Below are 15,582 nucleotides of genomic sequence, written 5' to 3'. Positions count from 1 at the left end.
GTGCTACACCCCACAATGGTGTGTAATTTCATCTGGCACTCCTAAGTACCCCCAACATTTCTCCAGCATGAGAGTTTCTACATACTACTCCTGTCCCACTTCTCTGACTTTATCCATCTTTCAATCTTAAGGCTTCCTTCAGAAACTCAGGCTGTGACAGGATCTGGCCCCTAAGGACGCCCAATCTTGCTTCATTATAAATTTCTGACAACCTGCTGCTTTCTTTTCCTTTTATTTTTTAATTTCTTTTGCTTTTCTTGTGTGTGCCATGTTTAAGTCCATGTTCACATGTATGTGTATATGCCATTGCACATGTACACACATATATGTAGAAGCCAGAGGTAGACTATGGTGGTTTGAATAAGAATGGTCCCCATAGGCTCCTATGTTTGAATGCTTAGGAATGTCATCAGGTAGTGGCAGTATTTGAAAGGATTAGAAGAATTAGGAGGTGTGTTAACATTGGAGGAAGTGTGTCCCTGGGGGTGGGCTTTGAGGGTTTAAAAGTCCATGCCACAACCAGAGTATCCCTCTGCCTACAGATCATGATATAACTCTCAGCTACTGCTCCAGTACCTGCCCACATTCTGTCATGCTCCCTGCCATGACCAAACCTCAATTTAATGTACCCAATTAAATGCTTTCTTTTAAAAGAGCTGCCTTAGTCCTGGTGTCTCTTCACAGCAATAGAACAGTGACCAAGACATCACTCACGGTCCACCTATACTCTTTTTTTTTTTTAAAGACAGGCCGTCTCACTAAATCTCAACCTCACCGATTGGCTAGGTAACTAAAGAACAAGTCCCAGGACCTCCTTTCTCTACATCTCCAGCACTGAGATTACAAGTGTGCTGCTGTACCAAATGTCTTTACACGGTACTAGAGACAGAACTCAGAGTCTCACACTTGTGGAACAAGCACCTTACTAGCAGTTACCTCTCTAATCCTGGCCTTGAGCTCACTGTAGCTGAGGATTAGTATAAACATCCATTGCTCTCTCTTTCCTGACTTTGGACGGAATGCGATGAGATGCTCCAAGTCCTGCCACTTGACTTCCTCAGCAGGGTGGACATTACTTTGAACCATGAGCCGAAAGGAACCCATTCTCTCTTACGTTGTTTTTATCCTGGGTGCTTTTTTTCTAAACACAGGATGCTGTGTGTTCATAAGCCACTGTGCACCTCTCTAGTGGTCCTTACACATGTACAGGCAGATGATCTTTATAAGAACCACTGGAAACTTGCTATTTTGTAGATAAAGACTTTTAAGTGCCTTCCATCTTTTCCTGAACACAAATTCACTTGAGGCTTTAAAATATTCAAAATACTCAAATAATATTTAAACATGTGCAATAGCAAACACAACTCCTCTCCTTGCTCTCCACACACCTTTGCCAGCTCTGATGGTTTGTATGTGTTTGGCATAGGGAGTGGCACTATTAGGGACTGTGCCCTGTTGGAGTAGGTGTGTCACTGTGTGTGTGAGCTTTAAGACCCTCAGCCTAGCTGCCTGGAAGTCAGTCTTCTCCTAGCAGCCTTTGGATGAAGATGTAGAACTCTCAGCTCCTCCTGCACCATGTCTGCCTGGATGCTGCCATTCTCCTGCCTTGATGATAATGGACTGAACCTCTGAACCTGTAAGCTAGCCCCAATTAAACGTTGTCCTTACAGTGTTGCATTGGTCATGGTGTCTGTCCGCAGCAGTAAAATCCTAACTAAGACAGCAGCCTACCAAGGCAAGCTAAGTCTACTCTGACCACAGCCTCTCCTCTGGCTCTCCAGGCACTCTCATGCACACCCCAGTCACTCAGTCACTGGGTGGATGGAACCTTAGGCTCTGGCCTGTTAACTCCTTAAGCTAACACCTCCAGTGACACCCACCTGGGAAATGCTGGTCAAGTTCCTTAAACAGCACTGCCTCACATTGGAACATAGCTCCTGCCTGCTCCAAAATCTGCTGATTAGGAACTAAGTCTTGGTCTTCTAAGCTTGTTTGCTTTGATTTTGTTTGTTTGGTTTGAGTGTGGTGTGTGTGTGTGTGTGTGTGTGTGTGTGTGTGTGTGTGTGTGTGTGTCTGTGTGTCTGTGTGTGTGTGTCTGTGTGTCTGTGTGTCTGTGTGTATGAATGTGTATGTTCAAGTGAAGGTGTGTGTATTTATGTGAATATGTATGTGTATTCATGAGCCCACCCATGTGTGCTTCTGGAGCAAAGGTCCAGAGAATCGCTCATACCTCTAGAAACCTAGCCCTGTGCTGGATTCTTTCTGCCCATCATCTTCTTAAAGTCTGGCAGAAACATTACAGTGCAGACTAAACATGCTCTCTTCAGTCCTTGCTTTCTGATCTGACAGGTCTCTATTTTGGTGCCTCTTCCTCTCCACATTCAGTCATGCACATAAGCCTGCTCAGCTCTCCCAGTCTCTCTACAACCTCAAATTGGGGCCTTTGACCACATTTCCCTACAGCAGTGAGAAAACATGTCTGCTCACAGCTTAACACCTAGCAGCAAGCGGGTGTCTTTGATTTTGACCAAATTCTTAGCTGCTAAAATTCATGACATTGTGTGGGTCTTCTGTTTGACAGCAAGTAATCTAAATACCAATTCACAATCTAAATACAAAGTAACAATCTAAGTGCCAATTCGGTTTAAATACAAAGTAACAATCTAAGTGCCAATTTGGTTTAAATACAAAGGATCAACCTAAGGCAACACAAGGTAAGACAAAGCCTTCCTTGGCTAGGTAAGAGCCTACAGTGATGGCTTGTCCTATTTGTCTTTTAGCCCATCGACAGCTCCCTAACTTTCCTAACCCTTTCTTTTGCCTTTAGATTTTCCACTTAGGGCCAGGAATATGGCTCAGTGAATAAAAACACTTGCCATGTGAGTCTGAAAACCTGAGTCCCAACAGCAGAGCACACAGTAAAAGGGAGAAACCTGACTACAAATAGTTGTAAACATGCACACACACATACACACCCATACTACAACACACACTTAGACATACACACACACTCTCTCACACATACATACATTCTCCCACACTCACATACAGATTGACATACTAACACACAAACAACCATAAACAGAATGATGACAAATTACATTAAATGTTATGTTCTTCTCCCTCTACAGCTTTACCTTTTAACATCGTGACCTTGGCTATGTATCTGATAGTAATCTAATGACCTGGGTCTATTCTAAATTGCTCATGCTTTTTACAGACTATGAACTAAAAGGTATATTCACATTCCAAACTCAATCAAGTGCAAAAGCAAAGCATGCATGTGAGTCTTTATCTTGATTTTCCATGTGGAATGATACTGTCATTTCTGCTGAAACTTAGAGTACAATTATCTGTTTTTTAAGACACACACACACACTAACATTTATTTAGCTTTAAACATATGCCAACCATCTTATATAATTATTTAATAGTTATTATCATCATCATTATCATCATTGCTTTCCAGAAGAGGAAAGGAAAGCCTGAAGAGTTTATTTCACTTGTTCAAGGCCATTGTGAGCCAATCTACAACACCAATATTTATTTGTTTACTTCTTTGCTTTTCTTAACTAATTTTTAAAACCTCCTACATCACTACTATATTTATATCAACTCCACCCTTTACTTTCCCCCTCCAGCTCCTTCACTGATCTTCCCTCTCAAATTCATGAATCGTTCATCTTTAATTCCTGTTACGTGTACACACAGAGAGAGAAACACACACACACACACACACACACACACACACACACACACACACACACTACTGAGTTCTCTCGGTGCTGTTCGAGAAAATAATCACCTTTTAGCTCTCTTCCTCTGCTACCTTGCCCCCAGCGACTGAGATCTATTTACATTTGAACGTGTCCCTTCTATCTCCTCCTCCTTAACTCCCCCATCAGCATCTGGTCCACATCAATTACAATTTTCTCATTTCACTGAAGATGCATGCTGGCGCCTCTAACATTGTCTCTGTGGCAAAACCTCAGCCCCTTTCAGGCCCCTCTTTACACTTTTTCTTTAGTAATATGTAAATCTTTATCTATCTGTCTATCTCGCTATCTATCTCTCATCAACCATCTATCTATCAGCTATCTGTTCTCCCTAAGTATGTCTTCCTGTGTGATCTCCCTTCTCAGGTACATCTGAAGCAGGATAAAAAGGCAGAAAATGATGGGGCACAGGAAGGGAAAGGAGCCCTCACCTGGGGTCTGGCTGTGGCCTTTGGCCAGCTGTGAAGCATCATTCATCAAGTGCCTCTGGCCTTTTTCCCTTCCCAGCTGGAAGCCTGCAATTTTCTAGGAATCTCACCAGAAACCTAATTTACAGAGAGAGTTTCCTAACCCTCTTTTGCAGCCCTGGTGGCTCCTGGTTTCACCTTATCAGATTCAAGGCATATCAGAAAAACCTCTTCTCCTACTTCTGAAAATGAAAATGAAAGGAGAAAAAGGTTTCTTAGCAACCTTTCGAGATGTAACCTGAGAGATGCCAAAATTATATACACAGCTAGTACTAAGACAGTTCATCACCAGAATCTCTTGAAGAACCTGTCCAGGCTGTTGGGTGTGTCTTCGTTTCTGGGACTCTCTTAGAGAAGTCCACAGCTGCGCTCCTGGATGTGGGTGTGTCTTTCTTTGTGAATGCCTCTTTCTCTTAACCTTCAGGCTTTAAACCTCCCTTTAAATTATCTATAAGGGGGGGCTGGAGATATGGCTCAGTGGTTAAGAGAAGTCGGTGCTCTTAACCTGAGGTTAAGGTCCTGAGTTCAAATCCCAGCAACCACATGGTGGCTCACAACCATCTGTAATGAGATCTGATGCCCTCTTCTGGTGTGTCTGAGGACAGCTACAGTGTGCTCATATATAATAAATAAATAAAATATTTTTAAAAAATTATCTATAAGAAAATCTCCAACTCTGCTTTCTACTGGCTAGTCTTGAAATTCATTTCTGTCAAAGCCACAAATCCCAGTTTGGCCCGAGTTTGAAGTCCCCAAAAGATTAGAAGAAGCCTTCAGACCACTGGGAGTGACAATAGGAGCTGGGTGTCTGTCCCTTTACCTCTGATACCTTCCTCTATTCCAGACTTGTTCACATACTTCTCTGGGAGCTCCTTGAGATCAGAGGCCCTATGTTTGCTTATGACATAACCAACACTAGATAAAGCTCTGATGCAATGGCGAGCTGGCCTTTGGTCTTTCCTCCCAGCACCACCACCTCAATGGGCCTCGAAGTCCCTTCCGCTGACTGTGTCTTGCTGCCCAGAAGTGCTTTCATGGACTGTCTTCTCCACAAAGTTCTGGTTTGGTTGCTAAGCTCTTTTTCTTGACACAGATCTCTGACTCATACTACTACTACAACAACAACTTCTTCTTCTTCTTCTTCTTCTTCTTCTTCTTCTTCTTCTTCTTCTTCTTCTTCTTCTTCTTCTTCTTCTTCTTTTCTCTTGTTCACAAACCTTCCAATTGCTTGTGGAATTAAACCAGGACTGGAGGCTGCCTACACAACTAAGAGCTCCTGTTGCCCTTGCAGTGGATGGATCCAAGGTGGATTGCTAGAAGCCATGCCAGTTGGCTCACAGTAGCCTGTAACTCCAGCTCCCGGGAACTTGATGCCATCTTCTGGCCTCTATGTGCCATCTACACATAGATATATACATTCTTGCACATAATTAAAAGTTGAATAAGTATTTTTTAAGCAAAAACAAGGCCAGTGAGGTGACTTAGTGCAGGGGCTCTCAACTTGTTGGTCGGGACCCCTTTGGTGGTCAAATGACCCTTTCACAGGAGTTGTATATCAGATATCCCACATATCAGATATTTACATTCATAATAATAACAAAATCCTAGTTGTGAAGTAGCAATGAAAATAATTTTATGGTTGAGAGGGTCGCCACAACCTGAGGTACTATATTAAAGGGTTGCAGCATTGGCAAGGTTGAGAGCCACTGGCTTACTAGATAAAAGCACTTGAGTCCAATGACCTGAGCTTAATCCATAGAGCACAGCTCCTGGGAGAACCAACTCTTACTCCCTTGAGTTACCTTCTGATCCACACAGGAATTCCATGGCTTGCATGTTGCCAAAAAATAAATAAATTAAATAAATAAATATCAAGTAAAATAAGTTTTTAAGCCAGAAATTTAAGTCCCCCCAGTAAAACAAGTTGAACATCTCCTTCCAGATCTTTTATCACAGTTACCTAATAACCCAACATCCAACACGGCACCATACAGCCAACTACATTCTGAGCTTCAACTCTCTGCTGCCTCGTGAGTTCCTTTCGTTTGGGAAAGTTATCCATGACATCATTCCCAACCCAACATTTACTCCTCATACTTCTGTTCATGCTACTTTGATGAACTGAATCATTTCTAGCTTGCTAACATTAGAGACAACCTCATTGAATACCCAAGATCTAACCCAAGACTATGTGTTCTTTAGCTCACATTCCACTTCATAATATATTTCAATTTTAAACCTTTATACTTTCCCATTGCCTCAACACACCTGTATATAGGCTAGAAGTCCCCAGTCTTGATGGCCTTGCTTTGAATTGACCTTCCCAATGACAGCCAAATATACCAACTAAGTTCTCTCTCACTTACTTATGTACCGCACCCTGAATTACTCTCTCTCAGTTCCCTACCTACGGTGTTAAACTGGCTCCCTTGGACACGGACACACACACACACACACACACACACACACACACACGCATGTATGTGAATAACTGTTGGGTTAGAGCAATGACTGAAGTTAACTTGGTTTTCCTGAGCCTCTTCTAGGTGTCCTCTTGTAGCTACCCCAGACTGTCTCATGAAAGAACATTAAAGGTATTAAAACACCTTGTCTGTGCCAGCTAACGAAGGCAAACTCATGAAACTAAAAGGCTCTGTACAGCAAGAGAGGCAGTTAACCAAGTGGATATAGCCTGCAGAATGGGAGGAAATCCTTGCTAGCTGGAATTGGACAGAGGATTAATATCTAAAATACACAAAGAATTTAGATAACTAAATAAGAAAGCAAACATCCCAACTAGTAAATGAGCTAATGAAGTGAATAGACAATTCTCAAAAGACAAAATGTAAATGGTCAATAAACGCAAGGAAAGTGCTCGGCCTCCAACCTTCTGAGAAACGTGCACCAAATCTGTACTGAGACTTTCTTACCCCAGGTGGAATAGCGATCATTGCAAAAACAAAACAAAAACAAACAAAACCCCCAAATGCTAGTGGAAGGACAACATAAATGCCATGTAGCTCCATTTAAGGACCAGGCCTAATTTTTAAAAAGGCTGTAAGACACCAGTTCCAGGGACAGACTATAAAATCCAGAACAAGATCATAAAACCCCCTCCCAAAGAACATCGCTGGGATAACCACAAAAATGGGGAACTATCTTATCTCAGAATGACCCTTCTGTGCTGGGCAGTCCTAGTTCATCATATGGTTAAACATTCATGACATAGGAATGCAGACCACTGACCACCTGTGACTCTCCCCCCAGATGCACCCTGAAATTTTAGATTACCTAATCCTTCTAGATAGTCCCCCAGTTCCCTATAAGAAGGCCTGTGTGCCTTTGTCTAGGGTTGCCATGTGAAGGCTGACCCCCGCATGCTGGTTGTTTCTGCAGAATAAATGCTCTTTGTTTTTGCATACTACCTAAGTCTGGGATCTTTCAGTGATTTTCGAGCCCTTACAGTAAGAGGATAGATGTGGGCATAGGGGCCATTTTACTCTGCTAGAGGAAATATAAACTACTCTGACCTTCATGAAAATCTGTGTAAAGATTCAAAATTCCCAAGCTAAATCTCCCAGTGATTCAGCTGTACAGCTCCTGAGTATTTACCTCAAAGACTCCAGGTCAGCATATTACAGAGATGTATGCACATCAATGTCTACTGCAGAACGACTATAACAGCTAAAACATGGAACCAATGTAGGTGCCCAACAGCAGACATGGGTAAGGAAACGGTGGTTCACATACACAATGGGATTTTTTTCAACCAAAAATAAGAATGAAGTCATGTTATTTGCAGGGAAATGTATGCGACTAGAGACAGTTGTATTTAAGTGAACTTAGTGTCAGACAAATATTGTATGTTTTCTCTCATATGTAGTTTCTAGATTCTACATAGATACATAAAATTATATAAGTATATTTGACATGAAAGTAAAGCAAAACTTCTAGGGGACCCTAGTAGGCTAACAGGAGGGAGTGGGGAGGGGCTAACAAGAGGGAATGGGGAGGGGCTAACAGGAGGCAGTGGGGAGGGATTAATGGCAGGAAATGGGGAGGAGTTAACAAAAGGCAATAGGGGGGCTAACAGGAAAGAGTGGGAAGGAGCTAACTGGAGGCAGTGGGGAGGAAAAGGAGGATAAGGCACACTAAAGGAATACAATCATGTACAATACATGTTTTATGAAAATGACCTTAAGTAACACAGTATCATGTATGGTTAATGAAAATGTGCAATAAATGAAACAAAATAACAAATAGGGTTCCCTTCATCCAATTTTTAAAACAAACAAACAAACAAAAAAAAACCTCTCCCTTGGTTTCTCAGTTCTACCCTGGCTCTGAGTTTTCCTCCTTTTCCCTAGCAAAGCTCCGTAGAATGATCATTAGGAAGGCTCTTCTCTGTCCACTCCCCTCAACCACTCACATTGAGGTGAAAAATGCTTTTTGCCTATTTTAACGTATATGTGAGCCATCTTTGGGCTCCCTAGATCCTCTTTAAATGAATATACAAAATCTCATCACTCTCCTAATACCAAATGCATCCTAAGATGCCTACACCTCTCTCAGAGCCTTCTAAGTGGTGAGGATGACTGACCCAGGAAGCAATCCATGATGAGCATGTAGGGTCCTCGCTTACACTCCCTCAGTCATTAAAACAATGGCATTTTTGCGCTTTTCCCAAAATGCACAATTATGTTTCTATACTAAATATATCAAGGGAGTTTTGAAATTATAAATAGAAACCCAATGATCCCCACAGCCAGAATTGAGTGGCTGTCTCATCCCATGACTCTCCCTCGCGGTGGATAATCCAGGCTCCAACTCACCAAAGCAATGTGCCTCTCCAAAATTGTATGACTTCAGGTTACAAAGACTTTCTGTCCCCTAAAAGCACAGACTGGATACTAAATAAACACCTTTAAAGCCTCAGAATGAGTGACTTACTTTAAAACTTTGTGTTCACAACTCTCCCTTTCTCTCCCCATTCCTCCCTCTGTCCCTATAACCCTTGGTTCATCTTGTCTCACTGCCCAGATGGCGGGTTGTATTACCCCTACAGACAGCTGGGGTTTCTTGGAAAACCATAAATGTTATTTGTTCAGGGTCTAAGGTATAGCTCAGTGCTTGTCATGAATAAAACCCTGGGGTTTGGTCCCCTGCACTGCATAAACCAGGCATGATGTGCATGATTCGAGAGCTAGAGGAAGGAGCTTAGGAGTACAAGGTCATCCTCAGCTAACATAGCAAGTTTGAGGCTAACCTGTGCTACATGGGAGCCTCTATCCAACAAAAAAGAGTGACTTGCAGGAGAGAGAGTTCAGTGGTTAAGATTATCATTCCTGCAAAGGGCATGGGTTCGATTCCCAGCACCTGATATAGTGGCTCATACCACTTGTAATTCCACGCTCAAGTGATCCAATTCCTTCTCTGTGGGCAGCCAGGTATGTGCAAGCCCCACAGAAATACAAGCAGTCGAAACAGCCATACACCTACAATAAATAATAATTCATTTTTAAAAAATTAAAAGACAGTGATTTTTTTTCCCATTTTTAAAATGACTAGGAGGTTATAAAAAGTGATTTTTCTCTTTGGCCACACCTAACAACCCCCAAAAAGAGGGGGGTGAGATTGTGTTATAGATGTTATTTATAAAATGTAGACGGCCAAGCACTTGCTATGTGTCTAAGGAAGTTTATATCTAGAAAGATGTCAGTTCCCTAGGAGGTCAGAGGGGCACGTGATCCCTTCAGGCTCTGGGTCTGGGTTTTCAGCACTGCAAAGCTGTGCTTAGATCTTCATCTAAGGGTGTCCCGCTGGCTCCACCTTAAAGCTGTCAGGACAGTGCCTAGCCTTCCCTCTCTTCATAACAATAACAACTGAGAGTCTGCAAGTCATTATGTTCATGGTTCTAAGTGCCCCGTAGTCTAGCATTTATACTCAATACCAACTCTGTCGGCAGCTATCTTACTGGGAGGAAAGGCGCCTCCAGCTCTGACCTGGCTCACAGCACTGTGGAAGGAGTCTGCCATCAGCAATGGGCATTGAGGTTGAGCCTTCAGTATGACAACCCGAGCAATGTCGTCAGCATGTGGAGGATGTTCTTGACATCATCTCCTAGAAGACCCATAGTGGTCGACAATCAAGTTCAAGGCTCTCTAAACCACATAACACCAAGTATTTAAACCAAAGGCAGAAGCAAAGGACTTAAAAGAAAATCTATACAGAAAATGCTGTACTGTGCAACTACCGCCTCATGGCAGATGTCACAACTACTCTGCGTTGATCTTGAAGATGCAGCTGCCATCTCTCAAGGCCTCCCAGCCATCTTCTATTCCTAGATATGACCTCTGGCATAAGCCTGCCTTTGCTTGTTTAGTGTGCATATTTCGAGTATCACTTCTCATGGCCACAGGAATGAAATCTGTAAGATATGCACAGGCAAGTAAGACACAGTGGGCTGCTTCTTGGCAAGTTGGTTTTCCTTTATTTTCTTCCCATGTTCTAACTGTTCTTGCCCCACCTGAGCTTTCTGCTCAGATCTAGTCTTTAAGAACTTGATCTTAGCCCCATGTACACTAATGCTTTTATAAGTCATTCGGTTTGGTTTGGGTTTGGGTTTTAACCTTTGATTCAGTCACTACAGCAACTAGAGACAATGGAACCTCTGAGCAACACTGTTGGAGAGATAGTCCCTGTATCCTGTTTAAAGTCCTGCTGAAGAATATGCTTTCAGGGCAGTGTCTAAAAGACCCATGTGCTTTTCCTTCAAGGAAAATGGGTGGTGGGCTTGTCTGTATCCACACAGGATGGTCATTGCCACGAAGCAGGATAGGAACTGTTGCCATACAGGATTTAGGGGTTAAGCTGAGCTTGGCGCTGGACTAAGGCATGTTTAGTTCTGGGTGCTGAGACAAACTGGACTACTCCTGTGTGCTGCCACGTGAGTGGGTTAAAGATGGAGACAGAAGAGGGGGGTCCAGAAGCAGAGCCTGACACCTGGGAGAGCTGAGTGGACTGTGAAGAAAGGGTTAAAAGGAAGACCTCTGTTGCTAACCAGCTAAGAAAGTGCTCTGAAACCCAGGGGTGCTCAAGAAAGTTTGATGAACTGTGCAAAGTAAATCCTCCCCTCCCGTAGGAACATCTCCACTGAGTGCTCTTTCATCCGGAAAGCAGATTCACTTTTACAAATTCAGAGGAGAACTGAGGTCTGTGGCTCTGAACTGTCTTGTGACAAAAACTAGAAAGAGGGTGTGGTTCTAGTGCGTGTTGTCAACTTGAATGGATCTGGAATTAACTTAGAAACAGCCCCTTGACTACACTGATAGAGCTACGGAGACTCCTCTACGGTGGATGGCGGCATTCCCTGGATAGGATCCTGGACTGGATCACAAAACAGAGCTTGGCAGTAGCCTGTGCTGACCCTTCTCAGCTTTCCAGCACTGGACACAGCATGACCAGCTCCCTCAAGCTCCCACTGCCATGCTTTCCCTGCCCATACTGAGCATAAATAAACCCTTTCTCCCTTAAACCAGGGGGGTTTATCACAGTACCAGAAAACAAACTAAGACAGAAGATATGCATGCACAAGGCAGGAGAGGAGCCCCAGACATCTGTGTTACCACAAAGGTTACTTAGGCATGAGCAGAGCATAGGCCTTTGTTTAGTCAGTACACCCTTCCGATGCCCGTATGATCAGACGTCAGTGCAGACTCCCTCTGACCTTGCTTTCCCCTCTGTGAGTCCGTGGCTTTAAACCTGAGAGTGAGCAGCATCGTGAATGACGTACTTTCTGTGTGGGATGACAGGGTTTCCCACTTTTGTTTCTGCCACAGTAAACACGGAGTCAAAAGAACCTTGTCTCAAAAAAAATTAATACGTGACCTTTTTATGTATGTGGCTCCTTTGTCCCTGAGTCTTAGACCTAATTATTTACAGCTGCTACGTCAAAACCCATGCAGAAGGTGGGGCTACAAGAGAATGTATGTTCTGAATTGGATCATCCATCTTTCCACTACAGTTTTAATGCATGGTGGCAGTTGGTGCTTTTCCCTCCAGAGTCATGACGTCACTGGACCAATCTTAGTGTTGATCAGAACTCGAGTGTGCTTTGTTCTCACTGCCGTCAGAACCCGATGCCTCTGGATTTGTAGTGATGTCCATGTCTGAGAAAACCCATTGCTCATCATCACCACATAAGGTGATTGGACCGATCATGTTTCCAAGGAGAGGTCGCCTCTCACATCTTCCCAGAGGCGTCCCATCTGATACCTAAACAGAGTGAGGGTCTACCAATGTGACAGTGACCAGCCCAGAGCAGCGCCCACAGAGCCTAGAGTTAAGACTAGGCAGTCCCTTTTCTGAACCCTGAGAACAAAGCAAGCTCTCCACCCACCCGTAGGGCAGCTTGGGGACCATCAGAACCTCAGGGCACAGACCCTGACATGCCTGGAAAGGTAAAGTCCAGCTCCAACCTCCTCCTCTTCCCTCCCCTCCCCCTCCCCTTCCTCCTTCTCCTCCTCATCCTCATCTTCATCCTCCTCCTCTGCTCAGGTCGGACAAGTCCCTACAGAACACTGGAAAAGTTTGGTGGCATTTCTAGGCAGAGAGCAGCCTTGGGTCTTGACAAAAGGCCCCAGCAGCCCTCACAAGCAGGCAGGACACCAAAACCTGCAAACAAGTCTCAGACACATCAACGCCTCTCAGAACTCTCACCTTTCCCTCTTCCTGTAACTTTTGAGGGTACCACATAGATCTTAGGTTCCTAAGATCCATGGATTAGCTGATTGGTGGTTGCTTTGACTTTACAAAATATAAAATATGTAGTGTACCTGTTGTTATGTCAAAGAATAGGAGGCTTGCAAGCCAGAAATGCAGTGATCCAGGTGACCTGGTCACTACTCAGGGATTAACCAGCTCTTTAGGTCCCCAGCACACAGACACCAGTCTTACAGAACACTGTTTAAACCAGATGGAAGAGGGAATTCTCACCGCTTTACTAACAAGAGCCATCAAAAAGTCTCAAATTTTTAAGCAGACAGTTAATCGTCCATAGGCTGAACAGTTAAGCCCTAAGGGCTTTCTGGTCTGATAACGCATTTCTAATACTTTCTTTGCAGAGACACTTCACAGAACATAAAGTATGTCCATCCCAGTAGAAGCACTCACAGGTAAGCTCTGAGAAAACTTACCAAAAATAAACTATTGATTATACACGAACAAGACCAGCAAACAGCACACATAATCACTGCTGAGGGTCAGCAATGATGAGTGTCCACAGTGTACAGCATCACTTCCAGATACTGACAGTGTTAGCACATAGAGCACCACACCACCTCACGGAGATAGACTACCACACACGCTGACCTGCTCTTCCTCCTGCCCTAAGCCCTGTCCCCCATGTTTCAGTCTCTTTCTCTAGAAACTGTTATAAATCAGAGTGAAAACCCCTTGAAGCTGCAATACCAGCACAAAGCAGTACCCCAGTGCCACCCTCACGGTAGCTTGCCAGACATGCTGTTCTCAAGTCAGGCATTAGGAGGCAGTAATTGCTCAAAACCACAAGGCAGAGATGTGCCTTTAGGAAGTTGAGAAAAAGAACCCATCGGAGTGTGGAAAACAGACCTGTCTGAGACAAACTTCTGGGAATTCAGATTCCATGGGACAAACAGCCAGAGGAACAGGGCTTGTCCCTCATCAAGACTCCTGTGAGACCACCTGAGTCCTGTCTTCTACATTTCACCATCTCTGTTTAAAAAAACAGCAGACCTCCAGCCAGGAGTCTAAAGGGTTAAACAGTTCTTAAAGCCCCTGACCTCACTGCTGTTGTTTTGCTCTTGGCTCTGGAAATGGGAAGGTTGCCTCTGTGGGGTTCTGCCGCCCCCCCCCTTAGAAATGTGGTCTTCAACATAAATACTTCTCCTGCCACCCTGAGACACCAAAACAGGCTGTGCTCATTGGCTTCATTGTGGCTAGCTACCTCTCAAACTTAAAATAACACTGTGGCTACTCGCAGGTGCCAATGTTCCGTTTGCCCTTTTAAGATTACCTGTGTGTGGCATCCGCTCTAATCCAAAGTATAATGTTTCAGGTAACAGATCTGTCTGACTTTCAGGAAGTTAAAAAAATGGCACTCCTCACTCTCTCAAACAGGAAACTACATTTGTTATTTTAATTATAGTTCATTGAAATATTTAAATGACGACATTGCGCTTAAGTCACCTTTAAAACAGTTTGGTTTTTAGCAGCAAAACAACTCTTGCCTCTCTCTGGATGTTTATTGTGAAGAAATATGCTCGCATAATTTATAATACAGTTTTACTTCATGCATAGATGAAGAGAAATCATCGTGACTGTAAATTAAAACTGCAATGCACAAGGGGTGCTCGGCACACAGAATCACCTCAGAGCTAGAGCCTGTGATGATCACATTGTGTATTAGACTGCTAAGCTAGCATGCATATGTTCCATGCTCTTCAACGCTCACCATCACACAGAACACAAGAGGAAGCAGCAGTGAGAGCACTGACTGTCACCAGTAAAGAACAGACTGTCAACCAGAATTCACATCAAACAACGCAAAAAATGGCAGGAATTCCCCTTCCCTTCAAGGCATACACGGTTATTCCGAACTCTTCCAACAAGCGACCCTCAGCTCTGTTGCGACGAACCCTGAACAGGCATGGAAGAAAACAGCACATATTACTCACTGTTCTTAAGACATCTATCCACATCCTTCCGGTTCCAAGGGGTGAAGAGGGGTGGTGCGAAGAAATCTAGCAGGCAAAAAGAAGAGGAAAGTAAGTGTTATTCGACGGGAAATTCACATCCCCCGGTTCTCTCGAGGTAGTTCCCACAAGATCCCAGCACACCGTAGAGAAAGGAGAAAGTTGAAGAATCATCACAGCCTCGTTCTTTACAATCACGCAGAGCTCCAAACTTTTCCAGCCAGGCTGCTCAGTCTTCCTGGACAGCAAGACATCCAACTTCAGCCCCAACTGGAGACGACTGAATCCACAGAACCACGGTAACTTCAACACCGGGTCCACAGCTCCCGCTTCAATCCCACTCTCCATTCACTTTTTCCCTTCCTCGGGAAAGCTCATAGATCTGTTCTCCGTGCCCCCCTAGTCAGGCCTGGCTTTGAAATGCATTTCAATCTCTCCACACAGACTGCTTTCATTGCATTTAGAGTCCCACTAAGGCCCAGCTTTAAAAGCTACGGATTCTTTTTTTCTTTAGCCTTCCTCACAAAGGAAGGGTATTTTGTAAATTACCAGCTCGTTCAGATCAACAAAAGGTACTTTCATAGAAAGCCCCATTTCATTTTGCTCAAA

General features: G+C 43.8%; 1 long non-coding RNA gene across 7 annotated transcripts in view; it reads right to left on the bottom strand.

The window, feature by feature from the left end:
* The window catches only part of LOC103691527 (uncharacterized), a 621,145-nt gene that overhangs the window by 500,972 nt on the left and 104,591 nt on the right, over positions 1 to 15,582 (bottom strand). For 4 of the 7 annotated variants that reach the window (XR_010064227.1, XR_010064229.1, XR_010064226.1 and 1 more), the window contains exon 2: positions 14,956 to 15,021. This is a non-coding gene — a long non-coding RNA (uncharacterized LOC103691527). Of the gene's footprint in view, positions 1 to 14,955; positions 15,022 to 15,117; positions 15,449 to 15,582 lie in introns of those variants that run through there. The other 3 variants (XR_010064228.1, XR_005500859.2, XR_005500865.2) reach the window with 2 other exon arrangements.

This window comes from Rattus norvegicus, chromosome 2, assembly GCF_036323735.1.
Source record: "Rattus norvegicus strain BN/NHsdMcwi chromosome 2, GRCr8, whole genome shotgun sequence".
Taxonomy (NCBI): Eukaryota; Metazoa; Chordata; class Mammalia; order Rodentia; family Muridae; genus Rattus; species Rattus norvegicus.
The sequence above is the reverse complement of the archived record's forward strand: the minus strand, read 5'-3'. Positions and strand labels throughout refer to the sequence as shown.